Source organism: Microtus ochrogaster, chromosome 4 (genome assembly GCF_000317375.1).
Source record: "Microtus ochrogaster isolate Prairie Vole_2 chromosome 4, MicOch1.0, whole genome shotgun sequence".
NCBI lineage: Eukaryota > Metazoa > Chordata > Mammalia > Rodentia > Cricetidae > Microtus > Microtus ochrogaster.
Genome location: NC_022011.1, coordinates 44,804,204 through 44,812,397, shown reverse-complemented (window position 1 = coordinate 44,812,397; position 8,194 = coordinate 44,804,204). Strand labels below are relative to the sequence as shown.

At 50.4% G+C, this 8,194-nt stretch overlaps 1 protein-coding gene across 7 annotated transcripts in view; it reads left to right on the top strand.

Moving 5' to 3' along the window:
• The window catches only part of Prrc2b (proline rich coiled-coil 2B), an 82,620-nt gene continuing 74,426 nt past the window's right edge, over positions 1-8,194 (top strand). For 6 of the 7 annotated variants that reach the window (XM_026777906.1, XM_005346086.2, XM_013345849.1 and 3 more), the window contains exon 1: positions 1-30. The gene's annotated coding sequence lies outside the window, so the exon portion shown is untranslated. The other variant, XM_026777897.1, reaches the window with a different exon arrangement.

Here is an 8,194-nt window from a genome sequence, read left to right as displayed (position 1 = left end):
CCGGGCCCGTCGCTCGCGGACGCAGACCAGGTGGGCCGGGGCCTGGGCTGCGCTTTGTCTCCATTGCCGTGCGCTGCGGCGGGCTCGGGGCTGCGGCCTGGTCGGCGCTCTGCAGCTCGCCATTGTTGTGTGTCCGCGGCCAGGGCGGGAGGACGGCGGGCCGGGCGGGGCCGGGATCGGATCGCGGTCGGGGTCCGCGGAGGGCTCTCCTGCACCCGGGGACAGCGGCCTCGTAGGCCGAGGCGGGGGACGCGGGACCCGAGGCCGCCAGGAACTGCAGGCCGAGCGCCGCCCCGGCTCGGGTGGGTTCGGCTGCGGGAAGTGGGGTGGTGTTTTCAGGGCACCCGGAGCCGCAGCTAAAAATGTTTGCTAATAAACAGGATGTCGCTGCTCTGGGCCTGCTAGATTGATGATTTTTTTTGTTTTTTTCTTCGCCTACCTTTTAAGAGAGAAACGCAGCCCTGTTGAGGTGGTGGGCCTCTTTGGAGAGGTTCTGCCTGCACAAAAGTGGACGCTGCTTTCCTTTCTTTGTAAATATCGTGAGGAGACGAAATCCACTGTTAGGCAAGAATAGGTGTCCCCCCCCTGCCCCTCCAGGCAATGGTGAGCTTGAAGGAAGTGGGAGAAGGGGGGCGCCGATGCTCTCCGGAGTGTGTCATTTGCTAAATGGCTGCCTGGGAGAAGAAGCCTTTATAAACGCCTGTCTTTTGCAGCACAGTTAAAATTTACGGTTTTCTTTCCTGGAAAGGTTAGCGTGTATTTTCAGTGTGTTGTCTATTTTATACATCTCCTTTGGGCTTTCAGTCCGTCCGTTTGAAGCCTTGGCGTCTTTTCGTGGCAGTACAACTGCAGGGGCTCGTATTGTATCGTAATGTCTGCACCGTCGTGCTGCAAGCTGGGACCTGAGGGGTACGGGCTGTAGAATGGGATACCCGCTACCACCACCTCCAAACCCAGGGAGACATGACTTGGCATGCGGTCGGTGCTCTATGGTTACGGTGTTGTCAACCTAGGATAGAAGGTTGGCCACTTGTGGTGTCATCCATGCCGGAGCGTGCCACAGGTGCTGACTTTGGAGTGGCGACATTGGAGAAGGGATGCAAAACATTGGGTGGTGTGTAGGAGTTCCAGGTCAGCCTGGCCACATCGTGAAAACCTAACAAAATACCCACGTTATTTAGGTGCTTGGTCAGTGTGGGCTTCTGTGGGGAATGAGCTTGGGAAGGCATGTGTAGCCCACAAGAACCTGCTGTCTCTCTAGTGCAGGGCCTTCGTAGTGGTTGCCGGGTTTCATAGGGCTGGAACCCTGGGAAGGTAACAGCCTTCCTTGGGGATAGGCAAGTAATTGTTTGGGAGCCTTCAGCTTGTTCAGGCAAGTGAGCCTTTGGAGCCCTGCTCAGGTACCCTTGAGTTACTTAAGTCTCTGAGCCCCAGCTCTTGCATCTATAAAATGGGAATAATTACGGCTGCTCGTGCATCTCGTGGGAGCCGCAGGTAAGATTCAACAGCAGAGCGTGTCCATCGGTGGGAAGGTGGTACGCATGCATGTTCTTGTGGTTCCTTGGTTGTATTGGTCCCTTTTAATTCCTTGCTTTTGTCCTTCTGTTGTGTCTTCTGCGGTGGTGACCGTTTTGATAGTCTCTGTATTACCCTCGTGCCTAAAAGCAGTGGGCTGGTTTAGAAGACCGAGGGAGCCCAGCCAGATTCCGAGGTGGCTGGGAGACCGTGGAAGGACGGAGGATAATACACGGAGGGTGGGAGGGAACCAGTATTTGTCTCACTGAGTGGTGACTGAGGCCTAGCTTGCCTCTTGGACTAGCCCTGAGTAACCCCTTCGTCCCCTTTGGATAAACAGTGACTTGCATCCGGGAGGGGGTGGGGGGGGATTGTCTCACTTGGTTTGGCTTAATCATCTTATTTAAGGAACTTCCATGCCCTCTCCAGGCCCTTTATTCCCCTGCCTTTCGGCAGGTCTGTGTTTGGCCTCCTTCACTGGTCTGGTCCTAGCCTTCTGTGTCAGGGAAGACAGAGTCTGCTGTCCCTGCCTCCAAGCTTGAATTCGTTGTGCTGCTTGTGCCGGCACCCTGGTGGGGCCTGCTCTTGCCCTCCGCACTCTTCACTGGCTTGGAATGGGTGAGGGGAAATCCCAGGGCATTTACAGTCAAAAGCCTTGGAAAGTGGAGTTTCTGGAATGGCCGGTCAGAACTGGCTCCTGAGCCTTGGGCTTTGCTGAGGGATTTTTGTTTGGCCTCTTAACCGTCCTCCATCCAGTTTGATACACACACACACACACACACACCCCACCTTTTCTCTGAAAGATTATTTTATTATACTTTAAGCTTTCCCCCCTCTTTCCTTACACAAAGTATCAACTCAGGTTGCCAGTGGCTGTGGGTTCCACTCCCGTTGTTCGTTCTACCATTTAAGATCGAGCATTTTGGTGTTTGTTTCTATTTTAAACCGGAATAGGCTGGGAGGACCAGTGCATGTCTTTCTGAATTGCATACCGAGGCTCCTGTGCTGTCACATGTCCGGATCGTGTTACAGGCTAGCAGGTATTAATAGGGCCTGCCCAAAGCAGACCTTAAAACATTTTTCTCTTAGAAAAAGAAGGAAGGAAGAAAATGGCCAGCAGATGCTGCTGGGTTTTGTACTGTGAGCTTGTTACTTTTGGTTTTGAAATGAATATTGTATGCAATGGCAGGACTTAGTAAGTCTAAGGCCATTTTTTTTTTCCAAATCATAGTCAATTGTATTTATTGTGTGTGTCTGTTCATGTCCCATGGTACCCTTAGTGGTGGTCCTAGGCAACCTGTGGGAGTTGGTTTCTCTCCTTATATTCAAAGTCAGGCTGTCGTTGTTGTTGGTCACCCTTCCCAGGAGCCATCTCTCGCACCTCAGTGTTTATTAGTGTTTTATTATTTGGGTTTGCTAGACTGGGGATCATTTGGATGGGGCCACACTGGGCCTGTGTTGTGTGATGCTGGAAGCCTTGGAGAAAGGTGGTCGGTCAGCTTTCCAGAGCAGGAATATTGTTTACGATGAGCCTTTAGGTCTCACAGGGCCCCCTTTGGCCTCCTCACCTGGGAGCTGGCAAACCTGGGTCCCACCGCAGGTGATGACACTGTTTGCACCAGCGGGCCCGCGGGAAATCTGTGTGCCAGGAGGGTGTTTGCCTTGGTGACTTGAGTCGGAAGCCTCGCTTGAGCTTTGTTCTCAACTGCACTTTTTTTTTTTAATCCTGTGCTAGCTGAGAAGTGTGATTTCCAGACCTTCTCCAGTGCTGTAGCAGTGCTGGCCTGTGAAGCGGCTCGTGCAGTGGAGGTGGCTGGCCACGCAGGGTGAAGTCCACCTCGATTGTGTACCTGTTGTCTGAAGTGTTTGCCTCTGTGCTTCTCTGCAGCCAGTCTTGGTCCTCCTTCCGGACCATTGCCGCCTTTCTCTGTGGTGCAGGAGAAGCTGAGGTGTTGGGAGAAGCCGAGTTGATTACGTTTTCAGTTCTCCCATCCTGCATCAGATACTCCGTGGTCACTTCTTTCCCTGCCATTGTGTAAGGCCCTTTAAAATAGCGTTTCCAAACCCTATGATTAAAGTGAAATTCCTGAGGAAAAAAATTAGAGAACACTGAGAAGGATTAATGAGGAAATAGGGATGCAAACTATCTCTCCTCGCCCCTAGACTGGAGAACCAACAGGAATATATGTTGGCATCCTCACACCCAGAACATTCCACATACACTGTGCACAGTGACAGCTTGGTTCTTCCTCTGAGTGTTGTATTTCATGCATCCGCATCTGCCGGGATTTATTTAATCTTGCAATTTGTTAGGCAATTTGGTTGTTACTCACTCCCCCACCCCCAAGACATTCCTCTCTGTTCTTATCTCTGGCTATCACTCCCGCGGTGGGATTTCTGAGGTCAAAGGGTGTGAGGACTGTTCTGGTTTTCTTCTGGAGTTTTTAGTCTGACCTTCCTCTTCCTCAGGTTCTGGGTGGCTCTATCTGGAACAGGGGCATTTTATTTTTTAAGGTTTATTTTGTTTAATTATGTGTATGTGGGTATGTGTACAGGACTGCAGTGCTCGCAGAGTTCAGGAAAGGGTGTTGGGTGCCCTGGAGCTGGAATTACAGGTGATTGTTAGCAGCCTGACGTGGGGGCTGGGAGCCTATCTTAATGCTTCCCCATCTCTCCAGTCCCTGGTTCAGGGGCTTCATCACAGACTGGATGGAGTGTAGACAGGGCACTTGTCTCAAACCTCCAATTGTTCTGGCGGTATGGCAGGAAGCCCCTCCCAAGAGACTTTGGGGACCGCCCCAACCTGTCATTACTTTCTTTTTTTGGTCTGTTTGGATTGAAGTTGTGAGCCACCGCCTCCCCAGGGGTGGGGTGGGGTGGAGTGGGTAGTGGTTTCTGTTTGAGAGAGTCTCTCTTTGTAGCACTCTGATGAGGCCTGGAATAAGCAGTGTAGCCCTGGCTGGCTTCAAACTCACAGAACTAGGCATGGTGGTATAAGCCTTTAATTCCAGCAGATCTCTTTAATCCCAAGCAGATCTCTTGGAGAGCATGGCCAGCCTGATCTACAAAGCGATTTCCAGGATAGCCAGGGTTACACAGAGAAGAAACCCTGTCTTGAAAATACAAAAAAACAAACCAAAACAAGCAACAGAAATCCCCAAATCTCACAGAGATTTTGCCTTTTCCACTGCCTGAGTGCTGGTGATTAAAGGTACTGGCCACCTTGCAGTCCCAGAGGGCCTCGACCTGGCAACCTGCCTGCCTCCTCTTCCCAGGTACCGAGATTACAGTGTGTGCTACCATCTTGGTTCTGCTTTTCCTTATTTCACTTTTAACAATTGTAAACAAAGTTTTAAAATAATTTTTGTTTTATTTTGTGTGTGTGGGTACAGTGTATGCGTATGCACATGGATGTGCGCATGCTCGTGGAGGCTTGCAGTTGAGTTTGGTGTTTTCCTGGGTCGCTCTCCACCGTATGTGTGGTGGCACAGCCATTGAACCCAGAACTCACCGATATGGCTAATCGAGCTACCAGGTGCAGGTGGACCGCCAAGCTCTCTTAGCTTTTATGCTTTTCATGCGTGTGCAGCAGGCACTCTACACACCACCATGTCAGCCCCTAAGCAGTTTTTATTGTGCTAAAAATTCATTGTTTGTGAGTGTCCAGGTCAGTGGCATGAGGTCTGGTGACCGGGACACACACTCACTACCAGCCATCTCCAGGCCCGTCATTTTGAACTGACACTTCCTCTTCCTCCCTGCATCGTCAGGCAGCCGCCAGCCTGCTTTGTGTCTGAGTTTGGCCATTCTGGGCACCTTGTATAAACAGGATAACCCACAGTTCATTTTATTCCTGGCCAACTTTATTAGCATGCTCGCAAGGCTCATTCCATGTTGTAGTGTTTCTGAGCTTTCTGAGGCTGAGACAGGAGGATCAAGAATTTCATTGTAGTCTGGGCTGCAGAGCCAGACCCTGCCTTAAAAACGAACAGTAGGATGGCCAGATGGCCCAGCATGTAAAAGTGCTTGCTACCTGACAGTGCAAGCCTGAGGACCTGAGTTCAAATCCAGGTAAAACTAGGAGAGAACCAAGCCTCCAGAGTCGTCCTCTTGAGCACCACACACACACACACACACACACACACACACACACACACACACACACACACACGAGAGGCTGCCCCACCCCTCCCCTCACACTTTTCTGCGTGCACATGGACTACATTTTCTTCATCCATTTCTCTGTAGTGCACAGCTACCACGGGTGTGTGCTGTTGTTTCCTGTGTAAATGCACTCTGTGGTCACCTGTAAGTGCCATGAGCCCAGAGTCAGGCTAAAGTCAGCCTGGGAAAGTTGGGGTGGTGGTCTGCAGTTTGGCAGAATTGAAATAAGCACCCACTTGGAAGTAGTATGCTGAAGCCCGGGGTGTTTTATGTTGAGATGGGTACTGAGGCCATTCGAATATGGACATTCTCTAAGTGCTCCACCTCCCAGCATGCCTTGGGGCGTGGCTTTGTATGGATGATTGGATAGGAGAAGGGGTCTGTGGCCAGCGCCCTTTCCCAGGTCTCTTTGTGTTCCACGGAGCTTTTTGGGCAGGTGGTGTTTACAGACTGTCCAGAGCTTAAAGAACAGCTCTGTTCCCACAAGGACAGAAAATACAGGCCTGTCTGGGAGGGACCGGGTCCCTCCTGCCTGGGTGACCTGAATGGGCTCAGTGTTTAGAAGTCACTAGGGAGAGCAGGGGTGTTTTGAGACAAAATATGACATTTTCTGGTGTTTGTTTCCCCGATAAATTAATTACAAAAGTGCGTACGTGTGCATGCAATACTGGTTTAAACAAAAGAAGGAAAAAGTGAGTGAGTGCAGATAAGCACACACTGTTTACAGTTTGCACTGTTGATGGCAGTGCTGGGGTGCAGTGGGGTGCAGAGTGTAGGTGAGCTCACACCAGGTCCTGGGTTTTGTTTTTTTTTTTTTTTGCCAAGGTTTCTCTGTAGCTTTGGTGCCGTTCTGGAACTAGCTCCTGTAGACCAGGCTCTGGCCTCGAACTCACATAGATCTGTTTGCTTCTGCCTCCCAAGTGCTGGGATTAAAGGCGTGCACCACCACCACCTGATCCTAATTAAGTTTTTAAAAAAATGAACAAGTATATATATAAAAAACAAACAAAAATAACTCAATCCCATGGCCCAGATATTCCCAGTAGGCTTGTTTATTTTAAAAAGAGGTCTCACGGGTTGTCCCACACAACTGCTAGTGTAGACCAGGCTACTTTGACTGCACAGAGGTCCACCTGCCTCTACTCCGAGTGCTGAGATTAAAGGCTCATATGCCACCACACCTGTAAATACATAGATTAAGCTGGGTGTGGTGGCTCTTGCCTTTAATCCCAGCACTCAGCCGGCAAAAGTAAAAATTTTTTTTTTAAGAAACCAATTATCAGAAGTGAAGTGAGAAGCAGAACTAAGATGGCAGCACTCGCCGTAACCTTGGCACTTGGAAAGTGGAGGCAGGAGGATTCCCAGTTGTCTTAGAGTTTTCAAGTTGGGGACGGTTTTTTTTGGCTTATACTTCAACATTGCTGTCACTGAAGGAAGTCAGGACAGGAACTCAAACGGGGCAGGATCCTGGAGGCAGGAGCTGGTGCAGAGGCCCTGGAAGGTACTGCTTACTGACTTTGCTACATCTGCATCTTTAAAGAACCGGGTGTGTGTGGGGGAACACGATGACAACCAGCCCAGTGGCCCACCCACCATGGACGAAAATGCTTTACAGCTGGATCTCAAGGAGGCATTTCCTCAACTGAGACTTCTTCCCCTGATGACTCTGGTTTGGTTCAAGTTGTCACACAAAACTAGCCAGTCCACCATTCAAGGCCAATTTAGGTTCATAGCCGAGTATGGTTGCGGGCACCTTTAACAGCAGCACTGGGGAAGTAGAGGCAGGTGGAACTCTGTGAGTTTCAGGCCAGCCGCGACTACATAGTGAGAGATCCCGTCTCAAAAATTGTGTCTCAGTATGAGCAAGCATGAGGTGCATGTATGGAGGACAGCTTCCTCTTCAAAAGCATGGTATATGTTAAATATGTTAAATAGCCTATGAGCGGGTTGGCGGCTGCTACTTGAGCAGCAGCGTCTTGTTAAGAACCGTAATTTGCCCTTTGTGCGCCCGTTTCTGTTGGTATTTAGTAGGGGTGAGGTGGTGGGTCTCAGTGCAAGGCCTCTGGAGTTGGGGTAGTAGGGCCAGAGGCTGCGAGCTGCTGCTCTGTTGCTCAGAACTGAATTGTGGATGTGGGTCTCTTGTGCAGGGCCGCGGCAGGAGCTGCTCTGGTGGTCGGTCAGGTGAGGACCCCTGTGTGGCTGGGAGAGGGTGCAGTGGGGCCTAAGAAGAAAGATGATTGATCCTGGAGGCAGAGGCAGGCAGATCTGTGAGTTTGAGGGTAGCCAGGGCTACACAGAGAGAGAAACCTTGTCTGGAATAAAAACAAAACAAATTATATATTTGTGTGTGTACACGTGTGCACACGGGTGTCACTGTGCACGTGTGGAGGTCAGAGGACAACTTACGGGAGCTGGTTCTCTACCGTGTAGGTCCCTGATTAAACTGGAATTGTCCGTTTGACAGGAAGTGCCTTTACCTGCTGAGCCTCTGCAATTTATTTATTTATTTATTTAT